Here is a 13014-nt window from a genome sequence, read left to right on the forward strand (position 1 = left end):
AGGGGAAAGCGGACGCGGGGGGACAGATGACACTTCTGTGACCTCTGACTGGGAGAGCCAACGGCGAGGTGACCTTCTCCCCGACTGAGGCCTCGCAGCCGCGTTGCGGGGACCCGACGGCGGCCCCGGGTCACGTCCCGCGAGGCTGGAAGGACCCCAGCTCTGGGGAGTGCCGCGCCCGGGGGTGGGGGGCAGCGGGGGGCTGCGGTCAAGGGGGGGGGAGCGGCCTAGCGGAGGAGGGGACCCGCGGGCGGAGGGCCTGGCGGGCCGCGGGGGGCGGCCAGGAGCTGGGGGCGCCGCGGTGCCACGGGCAGCGTGGGGTCGACCCTGCCAGGCCCCGCGCCCCGGCGGGTTTAAAGAGGCTATTGTAAAAGTCTCCGAGCCAGTTAATTACCAGTTTTTGTTATGTCAGGAACTCCTTGAGTGGAAGCAGAAAGAAACCATTCATGAGTATGTTCCAGTTCTGTAGTTTAATGGGACAAGTGCAAAAAAAAATTTTTTTTTAAAAAAACTGATAAAATGATTTAGTTCATGGCAGGGTTGAAAGTCCTCAAAAAAAAAAAAAAAAAAAAAAAAGCTGCAATTACATGCTGTGCTCGGCCTCCTCCTATAGAGGCCGCTGGAAGGGCTGCGGCCCTAACCCGACTAAGGACGCGCGGCTGTTAAATGCATGAGACTCGGGAGTCCGCGGCGTCCCCGCCCCGATGCCCCCGATGCTCCCGGGGAAGCCAAGCGGGGTCCTCCGGGCCGAGGCCAAAGGTGAACGGGCAAAGGGACGGGGCGGCAGCGCGTGCCAGCCCGGCGTGGGTTCCAGGCCGCCCGGTGGTGCCCCGGCCCTGCTTGCTGGAGGCAAGTGGAAGGACGTCCACGCGCTCCCTGAAGGATGGGGGGCGGGGGGTGCAGGTCACAGGGCTCCACCGGAAGGGGACTCTTCCGAGAGCAAGGCCCTGAGCTCGCCCTGCCCCTCCGCCCCTGCACCCAGCCTGACCCTCTTTAGAGAGCGGTTCCTCCGGAAGAACCGAGGGCGGGCCCCAGCTCCTGCACAGCATCGGGCAGAGGGACCCCACGGATAACAGCAAGAGCCAGAGATGTGGCGCAGAGGGGACCCCGCACCCCGACCCTGGGGCCGGCGATCCGGGCCAGGTGGGGACAGGACTGCGGGGCCCCAGCAGGTGCGTCTGGCCCCTGCCCAGCGGCGCCGGGAGGTCCTGGGGCGCAGGGAAAAAGCCAGGGTTTAAAAGAGCAATTATAAAGAGAGTGACCAGCCCTAGGACCCTGCCCGCAGGGAAGGAGCAGGTGGGACCGTGTGGGGGTCAGAGGGGCTGGCCAGTGCCGTGCTTTACTCCCCCTTGCACTTTGACAATGGGTAGAGCGGCCAGGAGCAGGATGCTGGGTGTCTCAACCAATAGTCTGCCTCAGCGAGGCACACACCGGCCCCGGTCAGTGCTCACTACAGCTCCAGCTCTCACACCAAGGTGACACAGGCACAAGGCACTCTGGAACACTCTATGCCTGGCACCACTTCTGCTCCAGATGGCTTACTAGGGCACCGCTGGCTTGGAGCCCTCTGGGGCTCTGTTTTATCCCTGCTGCTGCTGTGCTGCCTGGGTACCCCCCCTGTACCCAGCAGACACAGCAGCTTGCATTCATTTCAGCCTCCACTATCCTGCCAGTGTGCCCTCTGTGTGGAGAACCCCAGGAACCCCTGGCCCATGCCTACTTCAGCTCTAGCCATCACACCAGGGCAGCCTTAGCACAGAGTGCCCCGTTGGGACCCCCCAGCCCACGCCAGCCACAGCGCCAGCCAGCCAGAGTCACCAGGCACACACAGTCTACACAGGGGACAACCATACACAAGACCATTCCTTCAGGTTTAGAAGAAGTAGCTGTTCTGCCTAATTCACAGAAACAAGCACAGAGAGTGAAGCAGAATGGGGAAATAGAGGAATGTGCTCCAAATGAAAGAACAAGACAAAAACCACAAAGAACTAAATGAAACAGAGATAAGCAATACCCTTGATAAAGAGTTTAATGATTGTAAAGATGCCCACTGGGCTGGAGACAAGAGTAGAAGAACTCCGTGAGAACTTCAACAGAGAGAAAATATGAAAAGGAACCAGAGTTGCAGACAATAACCACAATGAAAACTACTAGGGGAGATCAACAGTAGGATGCAGAAGGATGGATCAGCAATCTGGAAGACAGGCTATGGAAAGCAGTCGAGCTGAACAGCAAAAAGGAAAAGAAGAATTCTATTATTATTATTTTTAAAAGGTTTTTTGAATTCATTTATTCATGAGAGAGGCAGAGACCTAGGCAGAGGGAGAAGCAGGCTCTCTGCAGGGAACCAATATGGGACTCGGTCCCAGGAATCCGGGATCATGCCCTGAGCCAAAGGCAGATGGCTCAACCATTGAGCCACCCAGGTGTCCCGGAAAAAAAAAAAAAAAAAAAAAAGGATTTTATTTATTTATTTTTTATTTAAAAAAAAGGGATTTTAAAAATGAGAATAGGTTAAGAGATCTTTTGGACAACATCAAGCAAACAAATACTCTCATTATAAGGATCCCAAAGGAGAAAAGAGAAAGGGACAAAAACCTTATTTGAAGAAATAATAGCTGAAAAACTTGCTAACCTGGGGCAGGAAACAGACATCCAAGTTCAAGAAGCACAGAGAGTTCAAAACAAGATGAACCCAAGGGTGTCCACACCATGACACAGAATAGCTATAGTATTAAAATTAGAGAGGAAAAAAAAAACAGGAAAAAAAAAAAACCCACACAAGTGTGGTTGTACAAACTGAACACATTTGAGAAAAACAGAGGCTAGGTGTTTAAGACCTTCTGGATTAGAAGACGTTCCCATCTTGGGTTTTAGTTCTTTTTCACCTGCATTGGCTTATTCAAGTCTCTATTTGGGATGCATCACTACTCCAGTGTGGATATCTGGAGTAGTAGTTGAACAGAGCATGGCACGCATGGAGTTTGCCTCCAGGTTTTACACATTACTACCCCGGAGTCAAATAGACCTATATTCTAGTCCTGGTTCTGACACTTACAGGTATGTGAAATTGGGTCATTTACGTTACCTTCTCATCTGCCAGAGATAATGCAGAGCTCATCAAGGATATCTGTCATCAATTGAATTTCTTAGGGTTGCTTGCAAATATAAATATATATGTATATATATTTACATTTGATGAAGGGCTGAATTCTTCAAGTCATCTGCGCCCACCTGGGATTGTCAGTGGGCTGTCTAGTGTGTTGGGTCATGGTTATCCTTGCATCTCCTACTTCAGGTCCTCTTCACTACCACTTCCTCAAATGGACAGTTGTCCACTCCAAAATATAATAATGGTTTCACTGTGTCCGAAATAGGCAGGTCCTCATCTAAATCAGGGTTATGTAACAGCATCGGAATGAAGGCAAGCGCCCGCCTGCAGGCATAGAACAAGGTGATAGATGAATGAAGTGAGGGATGGGCTTGTGAGGCTTTGTCAGTTGTCTTGACAACAGAATTTTACAGTTGTACTCATGCTGATCTGCATGATTTAAAGCAGTGAAGTCATTTTGTATTTTCTCTTTTCATTTTGTATTTCCAGGGAAGGGCCTGTCAGTAGGCCCAGCTTATAGCCATGGGGGAGTAACTAGCAGACACAGTCTAACAACTGGCTTGATTTGCTCCTGAGCTTCTTCAAAGAGATTGGGGTCCACGCTTGCTGCCTTGATTTTTTACCACTTCCTCACTCCACCAGCTGCTACTAAATTCACTGAGGAGGTGTTACTGCCAAGTGTGATGGACAAATGTCTGGTCCTTACTCATTTGACCTTTCTAAGGAATCTGACTCTGCTGGCAAACTTTCTCTCCTCCAGACTGTTTGTCTGTTGGCTTCCAGGACACCACTCTTTCCTGCTTGCTCTCCCTCTCTCCAGTGTCACTCCCCCTGGGACTCTGGGCTCAGCCCTGTTCTCTCTTCATTTGAATTCTCTCTGGGATTCTCACCTTCAACATGGCTTCAAACACCCATGACCCATGAATCTTTGCCTCTAGCACTGGTAGCCCAGACATGATATCTCCAACTATTCCACCCCTCTTCAGCTACTCACTCTTGTGCCATTGCCAAAATAACAGCTCTTCTATAATCTCAAAGTAATGTCCTTGCTCTTGGCGCCCATGTCCTCTCTGACCAGCTCCTTCTCTGTAGTAGCCCAGCCTGAACAATCCCTTGGCCACCAGGACCATACTCTATTGATTGTTCCACATTTTCGCTGGCCCTCACCCCTTTGATGTCCTCATTCTTCTTCTTACTGGGCTTAAATTCCATGCTCAATTATCATAATTACATCCTGCCATATACTGTTGACCCCCTTGCCCCTTCCTCATTTCCTCAAACTCATTTGGCGAAACCACAATCTTGGTTAAAACCAAGTCTCTTCCTCCTCCATCCGTGCAGCTGAATATGACTGGAGAAAAACACACAGCTACAGACAGGTCTCACTTTCAATTCATGACCATGAACCTCTAGTTGGCCCTTAATGCTGGTCCTTTCATTGTGTCGGTTAACTAATTTCCTCCCCCAACAATCACTCCCAGCTAATGACTTTGCTTCTTACTTCACTGAGAAAATTGAAACCATCAAGGAGAAAGTCCACAGGTTCCTGTAGATATGCTACCTGTGTTCCCATCTCCAGCCAGTCCCTCATCATCTACTCAAGGCCCCTCTCCCTTCCCTCTCACATCTTTGAGGTCTGACTCCACTGGAGAAAGTCATCAGCATGCTCCCAACTCAGGGAAGAAGCCAAAGTCCTTTGAGTCGCCACACAGCCCCACGTAATGGCCCTCCATCAGCTCTCTGACCTCATCTCCTGTGTCTCTCCCCTTGCTCACTTCTACACCACATTCCGCGATCTCCCTGCTGGTCCTCCAGCCTCAGGACCCTTTACTTCCCTGCCTGCAACCTCTTCTCCCAGGTCTGCTTGGCTAGTCCCTTACCTGCTTCAAGTCTCACTTCCCTGACCACCCTAGTTAGAACCATAAAATCTGTCCCCACAACCTCTGTACTCCTGATCCTCCCCACCCTGTCCTACGGCCTACTCTGTTTTTTGTTTTTTTGTTTATCATCTATCTTCTTAGTTTGCTTATTTATTTGGTTCATTGTTAATTGTCTCTGCATTAGGATGTAAGCACGTTAAGGGCAGGCATCTTTGGTTTGTTCACCGATGTATTCCAAGCACCTGGAAGAGGACCTGGCACAGAGAAGGAGCTCAAGAAATTCAGGGGCTGACTACTCTGCTGGTGCTATCCATGTAGATATTCTCTTATCTTTCTGGCTGATATCTGTAAAATATTAGTTTATATAATGGAAAACTTGCCATTTCTCATAAATGCTGTAGTCCCTCCTCTCCACCCCGCCATGGGTTAACTTATGTTCCAGTCACCCAGACGTTCTGGCCATTGATAGCATATGCCACGCTCTTCTGTACCTCCAGACTTCTGTTGTTCCCTCTCCCTGGAAAGCTCTCTACTGCCTTGTCCAAAAGTAGACTCTGCTCAAGAGTCAGCCCAAATAAGCTCTCTTTTGTGAAGCTTCCCTGGGAATTTCAGGCTTTCCCTGGGCTCCCAGAGCACCTTGTATGTCATTTTACGACAGGGGAAGAGACCATTTTCATCTTCTTTGTCGCCCAGTGCCTCCTCAGTGCTTGGCACTGTGTAAATGACTATACATTTAGTTCTCCCCACCCCCAGCTTATTGAGATATCAATATATGACACTACATAAGTTTAAAATGTACAGCATAATGATTCGATATCCATACATACTGCAAAATGACTACCACAATAAGTTCATGAGCAACAGCTAGCTCCGGGAATAGCTGGGTCCAGTTTATCATTTCTCTTCTTTGCATGCCTATGCTTGGCTTAATTCTCAGGAACTTTCTATCCATGAATACCAAGATGGCTACTGGTACCCCCGACTAATTGTGTTTCTCAGGAACTGTGGAAAGATCGATTGGTCTAACTGAGTCATACGCCCACCTCTGAAGTCATCACTGTGAATATGGAGCTGGTGGATTGTATAAGCTAGGATTAGGTTGACACGAAGACCTTCCCATGTGTTATGAGGGGTGGGGGGTAATTTATGGGCACATTGGCCCAAACTAAGCTGCATGGATTGAGCCACATTATCATGGAGTGGGTGAAGCATAAAAGAATAAGTAATGAAGGCTCACAACAATAGCAATAAAAAAAACCTATCATACTATGTGGAATAGAGACCTTGTGCCCTTTTTGCTCCACAAATATGTTCAATAGATGGCCATTCTGTCCTTTAATTTTCTCAACTGCCTGGCTTTTCTGTTTTCACCAATTTCTAGATTTCCAATCATTGAACTCAAGAACCACATGTTCATTACCTTGATAACACTGATCATTGGTCTGATGGGTGAGTTAAAGCTACATCTTTGTTTTTCCTTATCTGCTACATCCCATTGCTGATTTCTGGGTGAGGTTCAGTCATGTTCTACATGTGAGAAGGTTAGCACCTCTGTTTTTGTTGTGTTGCTTAGCATAATTTTTTGATATGTTAGTGTAGTGTTTTGTCTGGTAAGATGATGCATAAGGATTATGATTAGTTTTTCGTTCTTTAGGAAAATTGTTTCTTTTATTTAAAGTAATCTTTGGTTTATAAATGTTGATATTTTGCAAAAAGGTTTTCTGATAATAATATATGTTCACTAAAGAAAATCTAGAAACTACAAAGGAATATGAAACATGAAAAATGCATATTTCCTTACCCTAGTGAGAATAATTATTAAAATTGTTTTCTATTTCTTGCTAGGTTTTCTCAATGCATGAGTATGTCTATATGTGCGTATAACTACAGAATTCAAGTTCTCTGTATACATCATTTAAACCTACTCATTTGCTTCATATAACATGCAATATTTCTTGTAATTAAATATTCTTCTAAAACATGATTTTTTAATGGTGCAGAGTCTAAACATATGGCTGTTGCCAAATTTATTTAATTATTTTCTCTATTTTGAGTATTTAGGTTGTTTACAATTTTATATTGTAAACAATACTGTAATATGAATCTTTGATTTTTAAATCTTTGCAAGTATTTTTAGACAAATTCCTGGACACTGACTCCTGAACTGTTTTAGGATTTTTAACATATTTAAGTTCAGAAAGGTTATACTGCTTCACACACTTACGCAGTATGCATGAGCGTATACATTCCCCTGAATCTTCTACAACATTGAGAGGTAACATTTAAAAAATCACTAATTTAATAGACGTGGGGAAAAAGCATCTCATTTTGTTTGAATTTATATACCTTGATTACTGGTCAGTTTGCCCATTTTCTTTGCATTTAGTGGCCACTTAGGTTTCTTCTGTGGAATGTCTGCTCCTAGGCTTTGCCTATGTTTCTTTTGCTGTGTTTGTCTTTTCTATTTTGAACAAGTCTTTGGTGACAGATCCTTTGGTGGAATACCACATATGGGCCAAGAGACAGAACTACTGGGTTCTGCAGTTTCCTTATCTTTAAGATAGGATAATTTTAGATGGATCCACAAACTGTTTTAAAATAGTCAAGTATTAGCCATTTCAGACAATTCAACCCAAAGACTTTGTCTTCCCTCTCTTCCAGGGAGCTTAAGAGAGTCAAATGAGTTGAGTAGGCAAATGTTTTATGAACAAAAAACTCGAACCAAAGTAAGGAATTCAACAGCACATCCATGGTAATCTAGGCACAAACCATTTTACCCACATATCTCACTTATTTCTCATCACAACCCTCTGAGTATATTCTTTCCCCCGTTCAGCAGATGAGGAAACTAAGATCTATAGCTCACAAGGGACACAACCAAATATTAGCCTGGGATGTTGGGCCCCCTGGCTGGTGATCTCTCTACTGTGAGATCTTGCTTCTCTCCAAGTCCTTCATAAAGGCCGGTAAACGAATTTCCTCCCAGACATAATCTACTTCCGTGGCATGCTAGCAATGGACAGTAGCCAAAGCTGTGCAGACAGTCTGGATCAGCACGGTGACCGACCAACTCTCATTAACAACATAAAGAGCATTATTGAGTGCAATTATTTTCTTTGGAAGTGATTGTATTTCCGAGACTTGCAATTTTGAACACCTATCGATGTGTTCGGTTCATAGGGGTAACTGCTATGATGATTTGGAATCATGGCCGTCCTGGGTAATTCCTTAGGTCATTGTCATTTACGGTTGCCTAGGTTATGAGAAGGCAGATTCACATCCCTTATAAAGCAATTGGGAGAATAATGCCTTTAGAGTTCTGAAATTTCCAAAGAGGTATCATGTGCTTCATAGTCCCTTACCTCTCCATCTGGGCATGTGAGAATAAACAAAATCCCTGGAAGAATAATATTTCTAGAAATATGAGGAAAAGCTTAATTTCTTTCATTTTATATCCAGATGTTTTCCAGCAGGAAGGAAAATCTCCATAGAATGTAAGGTTCCCAAACAAATAAAACTTCCAAAAGAATTTTCCTTTTAGCAGATCTCATTGTATTACTTGCAAACTGGCTGGTGAATAAAAGATGCTTTGAAGTTTGCATAGTCAATTAAAAATGTTTCTTAGGGACAAGGAGACACATTCATAATCTATCAACGGGTATTTTTTTCTTGATCATCTCCTGTGCTTAATCTTTATATGTAGCACTTAAGGAACTAAAGCAGCCGTTAGAATTTATGAAGAAGACCCTGGACTAGGCAGTGGGGAGATGCCAGAAGGAATAAGTCTTGGTCAGTGACCAAAGTGGCCTTGCAAATTAGGAAGGGAATTAAGTCTAAGGCGGAAAACTATACATTTCATGAAGAAAATCCTTCCACATAGGAAATCCTGTGGGAGTCCCAGTGGAAAGGGATCACCTCTGCCTATGGAGACTCTGCAGGGGAGGAGGTGGCACGGGGGATGGGCAGGCTTTGGACAGCCTGAGGATGGAGGTAGCAGATTCCAGGTGAAGAAGACCATAGAGGTCAAGCTGAGGGAGATACAGTGCATGGGGTGAGGGAGAGATGGGGTCAGGCTGGGCTGGTAGGTGGAAGGGAAAGTGGGTGCTGAGGCCAGAGGAGAGAGCCCCGGCAAAATGAGCCTCCTGGGGTTGCTGTCCTCCGCTGTGCTTCTCCCCACATCCTAGTCCCCCGCAGGGTACCCTTCACAGGAGGTGCTCCAGGAGAGCGCTTCAGGATATCCTTAAACTCAGGAAGGGGCGCCTGGGTGGCTCAGCAGCAGTTGGGTGTCTGCCTTCGGCCCAGGGCTTGATCCTGGAGACCCGGGATCGAGTCACACATCAGGCTCCCTGCATGGAGCCTGCTTCTCCCTCTGCCTGTGTCTCTGCCTCTCTCTCTCTCTCTCTGTCTCTCATGAATAAATGAATAAAATCTTTAAAATTTTTTTTAAAAATCCAACTTTAAAATAAATAAATATAAATAAACTCAGGAAATGAACAAGTGAAAGAACAAAGACCAGAATAGCAATATAAGAGGATAGTGCCTTCAGGTTTGTGGAAGGACATTGTTATGTCTAATTCACTCTCTGGGCATTTTGTAAATTGGTACATTTATCTCCTAATATAGTTGAATCTCCCTTTTCAGACTGGTAGTTAGTTGCCTGAAAAAGTCAATTAAGAATATTATAGAAAACTATGTACTTATTTCTTAAATATTTTTATTTTATTTTAGCATATATAAATGAGCTTCCATTTACCAGGTTTTTTGTTTTTTTTTTTTGTTTTTTGTTTTGTTTTTTGTTTTTTTAATATAGAGCCAAGGCTTTTTCTTTGAGTAAAGGGTACACTGATTGGATCTTCTCCAGTAGTTTTGCATAAGCCACACCCATAACTCAATATCTGTGATTTCTAGTTGGTTTCTTTTAACATAGGAAGCAAATTGAAAGACACCTGTGAAGCAATCTGAATGCAGGGCCATTTTGAATTTTACTCTTTTACCCAGTTATTCACAATTGTTTTTGCCACATCTCATTAAACAGCAATTTTTTTTTTTTAGCAACAGCCTTTATTCTTTCCAGATTATTCTAGTTTAGTTTTCACAGAAACAGCCTTTTTTTGTCCCCAGAACTCACATTTCATCAGGTTTCATAATATTGACCAAAATTACGTAATTATAATAACAAGGAAATTTGGAAGAAAGAGTCTAAGCAACAACACAACCAATTCTTGGTAATCACACACTTGAGATTGTAGGAGTAGAAGCCTTTGGGTAACTAGAGGGAGCCCTGCTGTTGGATGTTCACATGCTGAGGGCCTCTGTGTGTCCTCCAGAGGGACGTGAGAGTGCCTGTGACCTAAGCAGCTGGGCAGCTAGTTAGTCTCAAATGAGAGAGTTTCTAGGGTTCTAGTAGCATCTCTTTGCACAATACACTGAAACCTCAACCAAACCCCATGCATGTCCCACACACTTGATGCAAAGCCCATCTGCCTTTGAGTGCAGCTGAGGTGTCTAACCTTAGAAATGCTAAGGAGATCCTGCTCTAACACATTTACTTATCTCAGGGTCCCATGGGGTGGCCTTCACAGCAAGTGTTTGAGTGAAGCTCCAGGGTGTGTAATTGTTTTAGCATAAATCAGTCCAAAATGGGGAGGAAAGCTCTTGGGGATCATGGAACAGTGCTTGGCATGTTGCTAATATGTATTAAATAGCTCCAAATAAAAATGGACATGGCTTTCTGCTACACTAGGCAGATTGCTTGGCTCTCTGGGAGTTGAGTACTTGGAGGAGAAAAATGAAGGCTTCCAAGACTCTGGCTGGTGTCCTAGCAAAATTCATTTTCCCTTGTCAAGGTTACTGGTTCCCTGCAGGAAGGAAGGGAAGGCAGGCCCACCTGAGCATGTCAGGCCAATGCCTTAAACCCTGATGATTCATGTCCGCACCAAGCAGGCACAATGACCTCCCGGGAAGAGAACCTGGGCAGTGGGGGTGGGGGTGGGGTGCGTGGTGGTGGTGGTGGTGGTGGTGGTGGTGGTCAGGAGCCAGCCATCCTTTTCTTCCTTGTGCAGAACTGGCCACGTAACCTAAAGAAAATCCTTTGATCCCTGAGTGCCTACTTTTTTTTTCTCTCTCTAAAATGAGGGTAAGTTGAAAGTATTTTGGAAAGTCGTTCACTGTTCATGACAAGCCACGCACTATTCAGGGGCAAGAACCATACAGCCATTTGCTGCTCATCCTGTCTTCACTTGAAGGAACTGAGTAGGATCTGACTGATGCTGGACTCACCAGTGGTCCACCCACAAGAGTTAATTAGTGCCTCTGCCCTCGAAAGTGATCCTGCCCCTCAGGATTGTCCTTGGACCAGGAAGATCATTGCCTTAAAGAATATGGGGGAGTCAGGGAGTTGAAATACTGCGGTTGTTTTCATTGGTTTTTCTAACTTCTGAATGCTCTGAGGATTTTTAAGATCCTTTGCACCTACCCCATCTCCCTTCTCCGAATAGTCAGCACCTCCATCTTCTCGAACCTCCACCACTGAGCACATGTTTAGAGCCTCCCATCGTGGAGCAGCAGCATGGCCTTTCTCTGCATCCCACCCACCTGTGGAGTCGTGAAGTCAGGTAGCAGAGGAGGCAAAACAGCTCAGCTAGTGACTCCAGGAGCCCTGGGCCTTGTGATCCCATCCCTGGGAACTTGGTGCTCCCCGTTATGGGGAGAGGAGTCAAAGACGCTAACGGGGGAGTCAGCTGGTAAAACGTTCCATTACCGTGTACGAAATGTCACTGCCATTAAAACAAGTGAAACCAAAATAGAACAGGGGCGAGCAAAATGGATGATGGTTACATCTGATAAGGAACAAGTGAACCTGTAGTTCTTTCTGTTTCATAGTGGCTCAGGCCCAGAAAAGGGTTTAGAATGTGTTTCTGGAAGTTGTATAAAACAAGACTTTCTTTAGAGCTACCTTTGAGACCTGGGGTTGGGGTGAGGAGGACTAAGAAGTGGAGGCCCAGGGAGGGAGCTCTGAGCACTGGCAGGGTTGGGAGGGCCCCAGGCAGCCGGGACCAGGTGACACTGCCATCTGGCTCCAGTTTCGTGGGCTTTGGAAAGTAAGTCAGTGTTCTGAAGGCAAGGCAAGAAGGTTCCCAGTGCCAGGGAACAGAGTAAATGAGAATTTGTCTCTAGGCCACGGATTCTGGAATTTCCCATAATTAACATTCCAGCTGAACATTCAAAAGGCCCAGGCTTTTGGTAGGACTGTAAATTAAAGCGGGATAAACTATTTAGAGTCTAGTTATGAGGGCAATGGTCTAGGAAACCATTGCATTTGTTATCTGTGAATTGTGACTCAGTTTTTGCATCTGTAAAGTGGCAGTAGATTCAGAAATTTAAAAAATGTTAATGCTGGAACAGATCTTAGAATTAATCTAGTCTAATGCCTTTATTTTGGAGAAAAGGATCCTGAAGCCAGACAGGTGAAGCTTGTTACTCTAATAATATTACTATTGATAGAATAGTCCTGTGCTGAATGACCTAAGTATAGAAATTCATTTAATCCTCACATATTCTATTATCCCTACTTCACAGATGAGTAAACTGAGACCTCAGAAGGTTGAGCATCTTGCCCAAGGTCATGCAGTAAGTAATGGGCACAACTGGGACTTAAGCTCAAGTCTAGTGTGTTCTGGATTCCAATATCTTAGAGAAATAGGTCACAGCCACACATGCAGAAAACTTTTCTTTTTCACATCTCAAGGATCTGGAGAGGATCATAAATGTGAGATGTAAGGAAGAAAATGGTGCATTTTCAAACAACCTCATGCTGTATCGTCTGACAATAGCAAAGAGGAAGAGTGCTATGTGTCAGATACTGTATTAATTTATATGCCTGGATCACATCAACCATTTAATCCTCGCTTCAGCTCTATAAGTGATCTTATTATTCCCATTTTATAGATTAGTAACCTGAGGTGCAGAGATGAGTCAAGGTCACATAGGCAATAAATGGCCGAGTCAGGATATGAACCCGTG

The 13014-nt window shown here is 45.2% G+C and overlaps 2 long non-coding RNA genes across 2 annotated transcripts in view; both read left to right on the plus strand.

Moving 5' to 3' along the window:
• The window catches only part of LOC144318391 (uncharacterized), a 103874-nt gene that overhangs the window by 12217 nt on the left and 78643 nt on the right, over nucleotides 1-13014 (plus strand). The window lies entirely within an intron of this gene.
• The window catches only part of LOC144318389 (uncharacterized), a 32410-nt gene continuing 31601 nt past the window's right edge, over nucleotides 12206-13014 (plus strand). Inside the window, exons 1-2 of the long non-coding RNA XR_013384264.1 lie at nucleotides 12206-12234; nucleotides 12571-12621. This is a non-coding gene — a long non-coding RNA (uncharacterized LOC144318389). The remainder of the gene's footprint in view (nucleotides 12235-12570; nucleotides 12622-13014) is intronic.

This window comes from Canis aureus, chromosome 8 (genome assembly GCF_053574225.1).
Source record: "Canis aureus isolate CA01 chromosome 8, VMU_Caureus_v.1.0, whole genome shotgun sequence".
Lineage (NCBI taxonomy): Eukaryota > Metazoa > Chordata > Mammalia > Carnivora > Canidae > Canis > Canis aureus.